The 14,049-nt window shown below is 40.2% G+C and overlaps 1 protein-coding gene across 4 annotated transcripts in view; it reads left to right on the top strand.

The window, feature by feature from the left end:
- Nucleotides 1-818: 818 nt before the first annotated feature.
- The window catches only part of LOC143856716 (uncharacterized), a 34,932-nt gene continuing 21,701 nt past the window's right edge, over nt 819-14,049 (top strand). For all 4 annotated transcript variants that reach the window (XR_013238304.1, XM_077366989.1, XM_077366990.1 and 1 more), the window contains exons 1-2: nt 819-1,384; nt 2,483-2,524. The gene's annotated coding sequence lies outside the window, so the exon portion shown is untranslated. The remainder of the gene's footprint in view (nt 1,385-2,482; nt 2,525-14,049) is intronic.

Here is a 14,049-nt window from a genome sequence, read left to right as displayed (position 1 = left end):
GAAATGGTTTACAAAAATACCCTCCAAATTTTGTTAATGCTAACCGTTCTATGAAGGGCATTTTGGTCAAAACCTCTCTTATTACTTAATGAATCGGATGGGAATGCGATTTCACTTATTTCAGTCGTTTCGTTTCATACGTTCACGAAGGAAGAGAGAGAGGGGTTTTGTTCTTTATGCATCATAAGCTAAGTTGTAATTTTGATTAGTTTTATTGTTTACAAGCATTATTATACACATAGATTAAACATAGATAAAATTTTAATTTAGTTGAAGAAAATGTATAGAGACACACTAATAGTGGACTGCAATTCTATCACTTTTTAAAAAAATTAATTGTTTACTTAGCTTAGTGGGACATTATAGGACACTCCGATGGACGGTTCGAATTAAAATGGATCGTGATCATGACGTGGAAAGTAGGATCCGAAGAACAATCCGACTCCGGCCCGACCGATAAGGAATTTGAATGGATCGTGACTGTGACATAGGTGGATCCGACCCGAAGTGGATCCGTTGACACCCCTAGTTCGGACAAGAGAGCCGTTGTGGTTTCTAAAACGATCTTCCCGCTTAAGTAATTTGAATATTGCAAGCCCGTATTTTTACTAAAACACCCCTCCCTATATGCATTCAGTTGACCGTCTCTTTTTAACAACCGAGGATTTATGAACCACGAGATGATAATTTATCCGATCTACGGTTATAAACTACACACGTGTTCATTGAGAATGTCGGTCGTTGTGCACCACGTGAGAGCACTGAGCTGGTTTGTAAAAGTTTCCTTTTTTTCGAGTGCTGAGCTGGATTAACAGCTTCCTTCTTCAGCAATACAAGAGCCCATTTCCTATTCCGCCTCTGTTCATCCCCGAAGAAAAAAAAAATCTCGCTCTCTCTCTCTCTCTCATCATTTTATCAGAATCGTTTCTCCTCTTTGTTCCTCTGTATATACAATCGGATCCTCATCGATTCCTCTGATTTCCCCCCTCTTTCTCTTACTTTTTTGCTCTCTATCTCTCTACCTGTTCCTCAGAAAACCCTAAAAAAAATGCAAAAATCCATTTCGTATTCCGCCTCTGTCAAACCCTAACCCTAAAATCAAATCTCATTTTTTTTCCTCCTTCCCGAAAACCCTAACCCTTTTTCGCTTTATTTCTTTCCCAGAAAATGAAAAAAACCTCATGTAGAAGAATATTCATCTACAGATCTGTTTGATCTGTATACAGATCTGTTTGATCTGTAATCAGACCATTCTCTATATACACAAAACCCTAATTCTTTATTCCCTCTCGTTTTTTTCTTCTCTCTCCATGGCGACGAGAAATCGAACAACTTTGTACAGAGAAATCGTGCCTCTTAGCACCGAAGATCCCGGGAATTCCAGGTAGGGTTTCCTTTTTCTCTTTCAATTTCATGTGTTTTTAGGTTACAGAAACCTAATTTTTTTTATTTTGACCTGGTTTTGTGATCAGAATGCGGTTTCTGTGATTGATTTTGTTCCTTTTGATTCATGGAAGTATTTTCAGGTGTGTAATGATGGGGAGATGGGTAGAATTTCTTAGGATTTTTTTCTTCTGAAAAAGGACATTATAGAGAGTTGAACTGATTTGAGAAGTTATTTGGGAGAAGAAAATGGTTTAAAAGATGTAATCGTGGTAATAACATCTCTTATTTACCATTCAAAAGAAACATCTCCTCTACGGTTGTTGAAAGGCTTGAACTTCTTTGTTTTGGTTTAGGGTGGGTTTCTGAAACGCTTGATCTCTTCGTTTTGGGTTAGGTTTTCTGAAACGCTTGATCTTCTTTGTTTTGGGTTATAGGTTTCTGAATTGCCCGATCGCTTTGTTTTGTCCTTTTGGGTTAGGTTTTCTGAAACACTTGATCTCTCTCTCTCTGTCTCTCTCTGGTTAGGGTTTCGGTTGTTAGATTTGATTTCTGGTCTGGAGAAAGAGAGTTTCAGAGGCACTTTTCTTTCTCATTTGTGTGTTCTGATGATTTTATTTTTCAGGTTTTGTGGGGATTTAATTTTGGATGTTTTCAGGTTTTGGGGAATTAGGGTTTCTTCATGTCCATTTCCTTTCCTTTGTTCTGCAACGCCGATTTTTGGGTTCGTCTGATGGTGAATTCCTTTTTCGTTCTTTCTGTTCTTTGATAACTCATGGGAATTTCTTGTTTGATCAGCATTGGTTTTTGGTTCTTTCTTGAATTTTGCAACAACAATGATTTTTTTGTTTGATCAGCACTGATTTTTGGTTCTTTCTTTTCATTCTATGTAGGATTTCTAGGTTTCAGAATTGAGAGAGTCAGTTTGAATTTTTAGGATTTTATCTCACCTTTAGCATCATTAAAAAAAGGGGTTTTATCTGATTTTTATCTTATCACTCAGGTCTGATGTTGCAATTGGTTCAGTTTATGACTCCATGCTGCTAGTAGGATATATGTTTTTGACCTCTTCGATGATTTGCACTGTTTTATGTTTCAGGATTAATTTCTCCCACGGAACACCAAGATTCAATCACCAGAGGTTTTGTGCTACTATCCAATCACTATCTTTCCTTATCATTTTTTTTCTGTTCTTTTAAATTTTCTTTTACAAAATATTTATCGTGAATTCTAGCCTCATATCTTTATATTAGAAGGTGAAGTTAGGTAAAATGTCACCCTTTTTTGGCCATCTTCCTTTTATTTTCTTTTATGCATCCAAGTATAGCTTTGATGTCTCTTTTCGGACGAAATGCAACACCATGCCTAGTATTTTTTTTTCCATAATATGTCAATGCATTTTTTGTTATGTTTTGCTGTGAGACATCTGATGATAATAGGGTTGTTTCTTACATGGGTTTGTGTTTTACTTCTGTGGACATGCCTACTCTTTTTTTCTCTTTTCATAATATGTCAATTCATTTTTCGTTATGTTCTGCTGTAAGACATCTGATGATAACAGAGTTATTTCTTCCATGGGTTTGAGTTCATCTAGATAAGACAACTAGAGCAGTCAAAGACCAAGGCCAATGCAAGATGGTCAATGTATATGGGAGAATTTGGATAGACTTTAGCATACATTCACAGACAAATCGCCATAGGCATTTACAAAGTGTAGTTCATATCAACTTTTCAATTTTTGTCAATTGTTTCCTTTTAAGACTTGGGCTTAACTGTACAGGCCATAACATATTGTTGGGGGCCCAATCCTTGACGGATTTTCAGGTACCGTGCAATCATTAGTATCAACCAAGCCCTTTGACATCTAAGTATTGCAGCCACCCTTCTTCCATTTGAAACTTCACTGAAACTTCAAAATAATCAAGCTTGATTGAGAGAAAGTAGGCAAGTTTTATCAAACTTGGATTTAAAGGAGGATTTTTTTGGGATATTGCTGTGTTGCAGCCATGAGGTTGGATCTCAGACATTCCCACACTCAGTTTATCCTCCCTTCCATTCATTCCAGTGTTTTTTGACAGAACCCAATTCTTAGTTTAGATTCCAAAGTGTATTTTTTAGTTATCAATCATACCAATTGTCCTAGAGATCAAGAAAGTTGATTAGACAAACAAAACCAACTCTCTCCATGTTGTCATTTCTTAAACATGCTTTGCCTCAGAGGAAAAGAAAAAGCGGAGGAATTTGTTGCGACAGTTGCAACTTGCAACCAAAACAATCCGTCATGAATTACTTGGAGATAAAAATCACATGCTACATGGCTCAAGGATGGCATAATTACTACCAGGGAGAAATATACAAATAAAGAGCAGTGGGCCATCACACTGGAAAATTCTCAGTCTCAATTCTATTCTGTCTGACAGGAAATGCTTCAATTCATGATAATTGCAAATAATTTCAAATGGATTTCAACTTAGGGTTTACTATTCTGTTGACACAAGAGGAAGGGATCACCATGTATAGATTTATCTGGGTTCAATCAAAGATGAAATCTTTCATTATGTATTTGGGAAGAGATCAACACTACTAGATTCGGCCATTATAAAAGTAATGGGGGCAAGTGCACGGCTAACAGTAGGATGCTATCAAACTTTACTCAAGACCATGAACTTATTTACATCCTAAAGGATAGTGTGAGATACGCTTGGAGAAACAATCAGTTCTCTTCAATCTTTAGCGGCTTGGCCAGATTTTTGATCTCGAAGGGTTGGGAAGATCAATTCTTAGAGGTTCGAATGATGACACTCCATAGACTTGTTTTCCACCATTGTACTCTACTATTTTCAAAGAATCAAAACTTTGAGAGTAAACCATTCATATTTAACTTTGCTCGGTGTGAAATCCCTAGAATTGAGACTTGAATTGGTAACCAAGAAGAGTCCAAAATTGATGGTTCAAATATTACACTCCATGTTCAAACATTATTACTTTAAGGACAAGCTAAAATCCTAGAATACCAATTCATTTAAAACTTGTACAAATCACTTGGATGAGCTCTTATGCATGATCAAGCATATTGACACAATGAGCGAAAAAAGAGACATCAGAGAGTGAAGCTCAGTTATACATGGAGGATTAGGAAATATACGAAGGCACATCCTTACTTGGGAAGAAGTTAGTTGGACACAAAAATCACATGCTACATGGCTAAAGGATGACATAATTATTATCTAGAAGAAAGATACAATGATTAGTTTCAAAAAAGAAAAATACAGTGATTGCAGTGGGCCATCACCCCGAAAAATTCTTAGCACAGATTCGATTCAAGATGTTGGGAAATGATTTGATTGAAGAAGATTGTAAACAATTTCAAATGGATTCTAACTGGGGTCTACACGAGAAGAAGGGATCGCCTATGGATGTAACTGGGTACAGTTGCAACATGAAATCTTCTGTGATGTATTGGGGAAGTGATTAACACTGCCGGATTCACTCATGAGAAAAGCATGACATACGCGACTAGTAGTAGGAAGCAGTCGATCTTTATTCAAGATCAAAAACTTATTAACTTGCCAAAGAATGGTATGAGATACACGATTAGTAGTCGGAAGCAAGTCAATCTTTATTCAAGATCAAAAACCTATTAACTTGCCAAAGGATGGTGTGAGATTCACTTGAACCAATAGTTAGTTACATTCAATCTTTAGCGGCTTGGATAGATTTATTATGATCTCAAGCATTGGGACGATCAATTCTTGGAGATTGGAGTGATGGCTCTCCTTAGACTGGTTTTTGACCATTGTCCTCTATGATTTTCGAAAGAGCAAAACTTCAAGAGTATACCAGTTAGACTTAACTTGGCATGGCACGAAATTCGTGGAATTGAAATTGGAATTGATAACTGGCGGAAAGAGTGGAGAATTGATGGTTAGAATGATAAACTTTATGGGCAAACTAGAATACTTTAAGGAGAAGCTAAATTCCTGCTATACAAATTCATTTAAAGTTCATATAGATTGCATGGATGAGCTCTTAAGCATTATCAAGCATATCAACACGAGTGATGTAGGGAACTATCAAAGAGTGAAATTCATCAAATATGGAGGCTTAGACTACACACAAAGACACATCCTTAAGTGGGAGGAAATTATGGATATAAAGTCGCATTGGATATAATGTAACCTCGGATATTATGTTGCCTTCGGCTACAATGTCGCTTCGGATACTATTTTCTTTCGGATACAAGGTCGCTTCGGATACTATGTCGCCTTTGGATACAATGTCGCCTCGGATACAATGTTACCTCGGATATAAAGTCGCCTCGGATACAATGTAGCCCCAGATACTATTTTCTTTCGGATACAAGGTCGCTTCAGATACTATGTCGCCTCGGATGCTATGTTGCCTCGGATGCTATGTTGCCTTCGGCTCCAATGTCGCTTTGGATACTATGTTGCCTTCGGATATAATGTCGCTTTGGATACTATGTTGCCTTCGGATACAATGTAGCCACATATACTATTTTGCTTTTAGATAGAAGGTTGCTTCGGATATTATGTCGCTTTCAGATACAATGTCGCCCCGGATACAATGTGGCATCGGATATAAAGTAGCATCGGATACAATGTTGCCCTTCGGCTACAATGTTGCTTCAGATACTATGCTGCCTTCGGATATAATGTCGCCTCGGATACTATTTTGCTTTCGGATGCAAGGTTGCTTCGGATATAATGTTGCCTCAGATACTATTTTGCTTTCGGATGCAAGGTTGCTTCGGATATAATGTCGCCTCTGATACAATGTAGCATCAGATACTATTTTACTTTCGGATACAAGGTCGCTTCGGATCCAATGTCGCCTTAGGATACAATGTTGCCTCGGATACAATGTTGCCTCGGATATAAAGTTGCGTCGGATACAATGTTTCCCTTGGGCTACAAAGTCGCCTCGGATTCAATGTTCCCTTCGGATACAATATCGTCTCGGATACAATGTAGGATCAGATACAATGTTGCCTCGGATACAATGTAGCCTCAGCTACTATGTTGCTTCGGCTACAATGTTGCTTCGGATACTATGTTGCCTTCGGATACAATGTCGCCCCGGATACAATTTTGCCTCTGATATATAGTCGCCACGGATACAATGTTGCCCTTCGGCTACAATGTCGCTTCGGATATAATGTCGCATCGAATACTGTTTTGCTTTCGGATAAAGGTCGCTTCGGATACAATGTCGCCTGAGATACAATGTTGCCTTGGATATAAAGTCGCCTCGGGTACTATGTTGCCTTCGGCTACAATGCTCTTCGGATACTATGTTGCATTCGGATATAATGTCGTCTCGGATACTATTTTGCTTTCGGATACAAGGTCGCTTCGGATACAATGTCGCCTCGAATACAATGTTGCTTCGGATATAAAGTTGCGTCGGATACAATATAGCCTCGGATACTATGTTGGCTTCGGGTACAATATCGCTTCAGATACTATGTTGCCTTCGGATATAATGTCGTCTCGAATACAATGTAGCCTCGAATACTTGCTTTCGGATACAAAGTCGTTTCGGATAGTATGTCGCCTTCGGATACAATGCCGCCTCAGATACAATGTTGCCTCAGATATAAAGTCGCCTTAGTTACAATGTAGCCGCAGATACTTTGTTGCCTTCGGCTATAATGTTGTTTCGGGAACTTTGTTGCCTCGGATACTATTTTGCTTTCGGATAGAAGGTCGCTTTGGATTTTATGTCGCTTTCGGATAGAAAGTCGCCCCGGATCCAAGGTTGCCTCGGATATAAAGTCACGTCGGATACAATATAGCCTCGGATTCTATATTGCCATCGGCTACATTGTCGCATCGGATACTATGTTGCCTTCGGATATAAGGTCACCACGGATAGTATTTTCTTTCGGATACAAGGTCGCTTCGGATACTATTTCGCCTTCTGATATAATGTCGCGTTGGATACAATGTTGCCTCTGGCTACAATCTCGCTTCGGATACTATGTTTCCTTCGGCTACAATGTCGCTTTGGATATAATGTCGCCTCGGATATTATTTTGCTTTCGGATACAAGGTCGCTTCGAATACATTGTCGGCTTTGAATACAATGTCGCCTCGGATACAATCTTACCTCTGATATAAAGTTGCCTCGGATACAATGTTGCCCTTCGTCTACAATTTCGCTTCGGATATTATGTTTCCTTTGCATACAATGTCGCCTCGGATACAATGTAGCCTCAGATACTATTTTTCTTTCAGAAACTATGTCGCCATCCGATACAATGTCGCCTCGGGTACTATGTTGCCTTCGGCTACAATATCGCTTCGGATACTATGTTGCAGTCGGATATAATGTCGCCTCTGATACAATGTTACCTCAGATACTTTTTTGCTTTCAGAAACAAGGTTATGTTGCCTCAGATACAATTTAGCCTCGGGTACTATGTTGCCTTCGGCTACAATGTCGTTTTGGTTAGTAGGTTGCCTTCGCATATGATGTTGCCTTGGATATAATGTAGCCTCGGATACTATGTTGCCTTCTGCTACAATGTCGGTTCGGATATTATGTTTCCTCGGAGATAAAGTCGCCTCGGATATATTGTAGCCTCGAATACTATGTTGCCTTCGGTTGCAATGTCACCTTGGATATTATGTTGCCTTCGAATATAATGTCGCCTTGGATACTGTTTTGCTTCCGGTTGTAAGGTCGCCTCGGATACTATGTGGCTTTCGGATACAATGTCGCCTCAAATACCATGTTACCTCGGATATAAAGTTGTCTCGGATACAATGTAGCCTCGGATAATATGTTGCCTTCGGCTACAATGTCCTTTAGGATACTATGTTGTAGTCGAATATAATGTCGCCTCGGATACAAGGTAGCCACAAATACTATTTGGCTATCGGATAAAAGGTCGCTTCGAATACAATGTCGCCTCGGATACTATGTTGCCTTCGGCTACAATTTCGCTTCGGATACTATGTTGCCTTCGGATATAACGTCGCTTCAGATATTATTTTGCTTTCGGATACAAGGTCGCTTAGGATTCTATGTCGCCTCGGAGATTATGTTGCCTTCGGCAACAAGGTCGTATCGGATACTACATTGCCTTCTTATATAATGTCGCCTTAGAGACAATGTTGCCTCAGATACTATTTTCTTTTGGATACTAGATCGCTTCGGATACTATGTCGCCTTGGATACAGTGTCGCCTCGGATACAATGTAGCCTCGGATACTATGTTGCTTTCAGCTACAATGTCGCTTCGGATATATTGTCGCCTCGGATTCAATTTAGCCTCGGATACTATTTTGCTTTCGAATAGAAAGTTGCTTCGGAAACTATGTCACTTTCGGATACAATGTTGCCTCGAATATAAAGTCGCTTCGGATACAATGTAGCCTTGGATACTATGTTGCATTAGGCTAAAATGTCACTTCGGATACTATGTTGCCTTCGGCTATAATGTCGCCTTGGAGATAATGTAGCCTCGGATAGTATTTTCTTTTGGAAACAAGGTCGCTTCGGACACTATGTCGCCTTCGGATATAATGTCGCTTCGGATAAAATGTCGCCTCAGATACTGTATAGTCTCGTATACTATGTTGCCTTCACATATGTCACATCAGATTCTATTATATCCGAGGCGCTATTATAATGTTTCCTTCAAATATATTGTTGCCTCGGATACTATGTTGCCTTCGGATATAATGTCGCCTCGGATGCAATGTAGCGTCGGATTTTATTTTCTTTCGGATACAAGGTCGCTTGGGATACTATGTCGCCTTCGGCTATAATGTCGCTTCGGATACAATGTTGCTTCGAATATAAAGTTGCCTCGGATACAATGTTGCTCTTCGACTAGAATGTCGCTTCAGATATTATGTTGCCTTCGGATATAATGTCGCCTCAATTACAATGTAGCCTCGGATACTATTTTGCTTTCGGATACAGGGTCGCTTCGAATACAATGTTGCCTCGGATACAATGTAGCCTCGGATACTATGTTGCCTTCGGCTACAATGTTGCTTCGGATACTATGTTTCCTTCAGATAAAATGTCGTCTCGCATACAATATAGCCTCGGATACTATTTTGCTTTCGGATACAAAGTCTTTCTGAAGACTATGTCGCATTCGGATACAATGTCGCCTCAGATACAATGTTGTCTCGGATATAATGTCGTCTCGGATACAATGTAGCCTCGAATACTATTTTGCTTTCGGATACAAAGTCGGTTCGGATATAATGCCGCCTCAGATACAATGTTGCCTCCGATATAAAGTCGTGTTGGTTACAATGTAGCCGCAAATACTTTGTTGCCTTTGGCTACAATGTCGTTTCGGTCTCTGTTGCCTTCGGATATAATGTCGCCTCGGATACAATGTAGCCTCGGATACTATTTTGCTTTCGGATACAATGTCGCTTCGGATACAATCTTACCTCTGGTATAAAGTTGCCTCAGATATAATGTTGCCCTTCGTCTACAATGTCGCTTCAGATATTATGTTTACTTCGGATGTAATGTCGCCTCGGATACAATGTAGCCTCAGATACTATTTTGCTTTCGGATATAATGTCGCTTCGGATACAATGTCGCCTCGGATACAATCTTACCTCTGGTATAAAGTTGCCTCGAATATAATGTTGCCCTTCGTCTACAATGTCGCCTCAGATATTATGTTTACTTCGGAAATAATGTCGCCTCGGATACAATGTAGCCTCAGATACTATTTTTCTTTCAGAAACTATGTCGCCATACGATACAATGCCGGCTCAGATACAATGTTGCCTCTGATATAAAGTCGCGTTGGTTACAATGTAGCCGCAGATACTTTGTTGCCTTTGGCTACAATGTCATTTCGGTCTTTGTTGCCTTCGGATATAATGTCGCCTCGGATACAATGTAGCCTCAGATACTATTTTGCTTTCGGATACAATGTCGCTTCGGATACAATGTCGCCTCGGATAAGATCTTACCTCTGGTATAAAGTTGCCTTGGATATAATGTTGCCCTTCGTCTACAATGTCGCTTCAGATATTATGTTTACTTCGGATATAATGTCGCATATGATACAATGTAGCCTCAGATACTATTTTGCTTTCGGATATAATGTCGCCTCAGATACAATGTCGCTTCGGATACAATGTCGCCTCGGATACAATCTTACCTCTGGTATAAAGTTGCCTCGGATATAATGTTGCCCTTCGTCTACAATGTCGCCTCAGATATTATGTTTACTTCGGATATAATGTCGCCTCGGATACAATGTAGCCTCTGGTACTATGTTGCCTTCGGCTACAATGTCGCTTCCGGTACTCTGTTGCCTTTGGATATAATATCGCATCGGATACAATCTAGCCTCGGATATTATTTTGCTTCCTGATAGAAGGTCGCTTCGGATACAAAGTCACCCCGCATACAATGTTGCCTTGGATATAAAGTCGCCTCGGATACAAAGTAGCCTCGGATTATATATTGCTTTCGGCTACAATGTCGCTTCGAATACTTTGTTGGCTTCGGATATAATGTCGCCTCGGATAGTATTTTCTTTCGGATATAAGGTCGCTTTGGATGCTATGTTGCCTTCTGATATAATGTCGCCTCGGATACATTGTCACCTCGGGTACTATGTTGCCTCCGGCTAAACTGTCGCTTCGGATACTATGTTTCCTTCGGCTACAATGTCGCTTCGGATACTATGTTTTCCTTCGGATATAATGTCGCCTCAGATACTATTTTGCTTTCGGATACAATGTCGCCTCGGATACAATGTCGCTTCGGATACAATGTAGCCTCGGATACTATGTTACCTTCGGATATAATGTCGTCTCGGATACAATGTAGCCTCGAATACTATTTTGCTTTCGGATACAAAGTCGCTTCGGATACAATGCCGCCTCAGATACAATGTTGCCTCTGATATAAAGTCGCGTTGGTTACAATGTAGCCGCAAATCATTTGTAGCCTTTAGCTACAATGTCATTTCGGTCTCTGTTGCCTTCGGATATAATGTCGCCTCGGATACAATGTAGCCTCGGATACTATTTTGCTTTCGGATACAATGTCGCTTCGGATACAATGCCGCCTCGGATACAATCTTACCTCTGGTATAAAGTTGCCTCGGATATAATGTTGCCCTTCGTCTACAATGTCGCTTCAGATATTATGTTTACTTCGGATATAATGTCGCCTCGGATACAATGTAGCCTCAGATACTATTTTGCTTTCGGATATAATGTCGCTTCGGATACAATGTCGCCTTGGATACAATGTCGCTTCGGATACAATGTCGCCTCGGATACAATCTTACTTCTGGTATAAAGTTGCCTCGAATAAATGTTGCCCTTCGTCTACAATGTCGCCTCAGATATTATGTTTACTTCGGAAATAATGTCGCCTCGGATACAATGTACCATCATATACTATTTTTCTTTCAGAAACTATGTCGCCATTCGATACACTGCCGGCTCAGATACAATGTTGCCTCTGTTATAAAGTCGCGTTGGTTACAATGTAGCCGCAGATACTTTGTTGCCTTTGGCTACAATGTCGTTTCGGTCTCTGTTGCCTTCGGATATAATGTCGCCTCGGATACAATGTAGCTTCGGATACTATTTTTCTTTCGGATACAATGTCGCTTCGGATACAATGTCGTCTCGGATATAATCTTACCTCTGGTATAAAGTTGCCTTGGATATAATGTTGCCCTTCGTCTACAATGTTGCTTCAGATATTATGTTTACTTCGGATATAATCTCGCATCGGTTACAATGTAGCCTCAGATATTATTTTGCTTTCGGATACAATGTCGCCTGGGATACAATGTCGCTTCGGATACAATGTTGCCTCGGATACAATCTTACCTCTGGTATAAAGTCGCCTCGGATATAATTTTGCCCTTCGTATACAATGTCGCCTCAGATATTATGTTTACTTCGGATATAATGTCGCCTCGGATACAATGTAGCCTCAGATACTATGTTGCCTTCGCCTACAATGTCGCTTCCGGTACTCTGTTGCCTTCGGATATAATGTCGCATCGGATACAATCTATCCTTGGATATTATTTTGCTTCCTTAATGAAGGTCGCTTCGGATACAAAGTCACCCCGGATACAATGTTACCTTGGATATAAAGTCGCCTCGGGTACAAAGTAGCCTCGGATTATATATTGCTTTCGGCTACAATGTCGCATCGGATACTTTGTTGGCTTCGGATATAATGTCGCCTCGGGTAGTATTTTCATTCGGATACAAGGTCGCTTTGGATGCTATGTTGCCTTCTGGTATAATGTCGCCTCGGATACATTGTCGCCTCGGGTACTATGTTGCCTCCGGCTAAACTGTCGCTTCGGATACTATGTTTCCTTCGGCTACAATGTCGCTTCGGATACAATGTTTTCCTTCGGATATAATGTCGCCTCGGATACTATTTTGCTTTCTGATACAAGGTCACTTCGGATACTATGTCGCCTTCGGATATAAAGTTACGTCGGATACAATGTAGCCTCGGATACTATGTTCCCTTCGGATATAATGTCGTCTCGGATATAATGTAGCCTCGAATTCTATTTTGCTTTCGGATACAAAGTCGCTTCGGATAGTATGTCGCATTCGGATACAATGCCGCCTCAGATACATTGTTGCCTCTGATATAAAGTCGTGTTGGTTACAATGTAGCCGCAAATACTTTGTTGCCTTTGGCTACAATGTCGTTTCGGTCTCTGTTGGCTTCGGATATAATGTCGCCTCGGATACAATGTAGCCTCGGATACTATTTTGCTTTCGGATACAATGTCGCTTCGGATACAATGTCGCCTCAGATACAATCTTACCTCTGGTATAAAGTTGCCTCGGATATAATGTTGCCCTTCGTCTACAATGTCGCTTCAGATATTATGTTTACTTCGGATATAATGTCGCCTCAGATACTATTTTGCTTTCGGATATAATGTCGCTTCGGATACAATGTCGCTTCGGATACAATTTCGCCTCGGATACAATCTTACCTCTGTTATAAAGTTGCCTCGAATATAATGTTGCCCTTCGTCTACAATGTCGCCTCAGATATTATGTTTACTTCGGAAATAATGTCGCCTCGGATACAATGTAGCCTCAGATACTATTTTTCTTTCAGAAACTATGTCGCCATCCGATACAATGCCGGCTCAGATACAATGTTGCCTCTGATATAAAGTCGCGTTGGTTACAATGTAGCCGCAGATACTTTGTTGCCTTTGGCTACAATGTCATTTTGGTCTCTGTTGCCTTCGGATATAATGTCGCCTCGGATACAATGTAGCCTCGGATACTATTTTGCTTTCGGATACAATGTCGCTTCGGATACAATGTCGCCTCGGATACAATCTTACCTCTGGTATAAAGTTGCCTTGGATATAATGTTGCCCCTCGTCTACAATGTCGCTTCAGATATTATGTTTACTTCGGATATAATGTCGCATCGGATACAATGTAGCCTCAGATACTATTTTGCTTTCGGATACAATGTCGCCTCGGATACAATGTCGCTTCGGATACAATGTCGCCTCGGATACAAACTTACCTCTGGTATAAAGTTGCCTCGGATATAATGTTGCCCTTTGTCTACAATGTCGCCTCAGATATTATGTTTACTTCGGATATAATGTCGCCTCGGATACAA

Source organism: Tasmannia lanceolata, unplaced genomic scaffold (assembly GCF_043159265.1).
Source record: "Tasmannia lanceolata isolate RefF3 unplaced genomic scaffold, GAP_Taslan_0.1 ptg000023l, whole genome shotgun sequence".
In the NCBI taxonomy this organism is placed as follows: Eukaryota; Viridiplantae; Streptophyta; class Magnoliopsida; order Canellales; family Winteraceae; genus Tasmannia; species Tasmannia lanceolata.
This window is presented reverse-complemented; position numbering and strand designations above follow the sequence as displayed.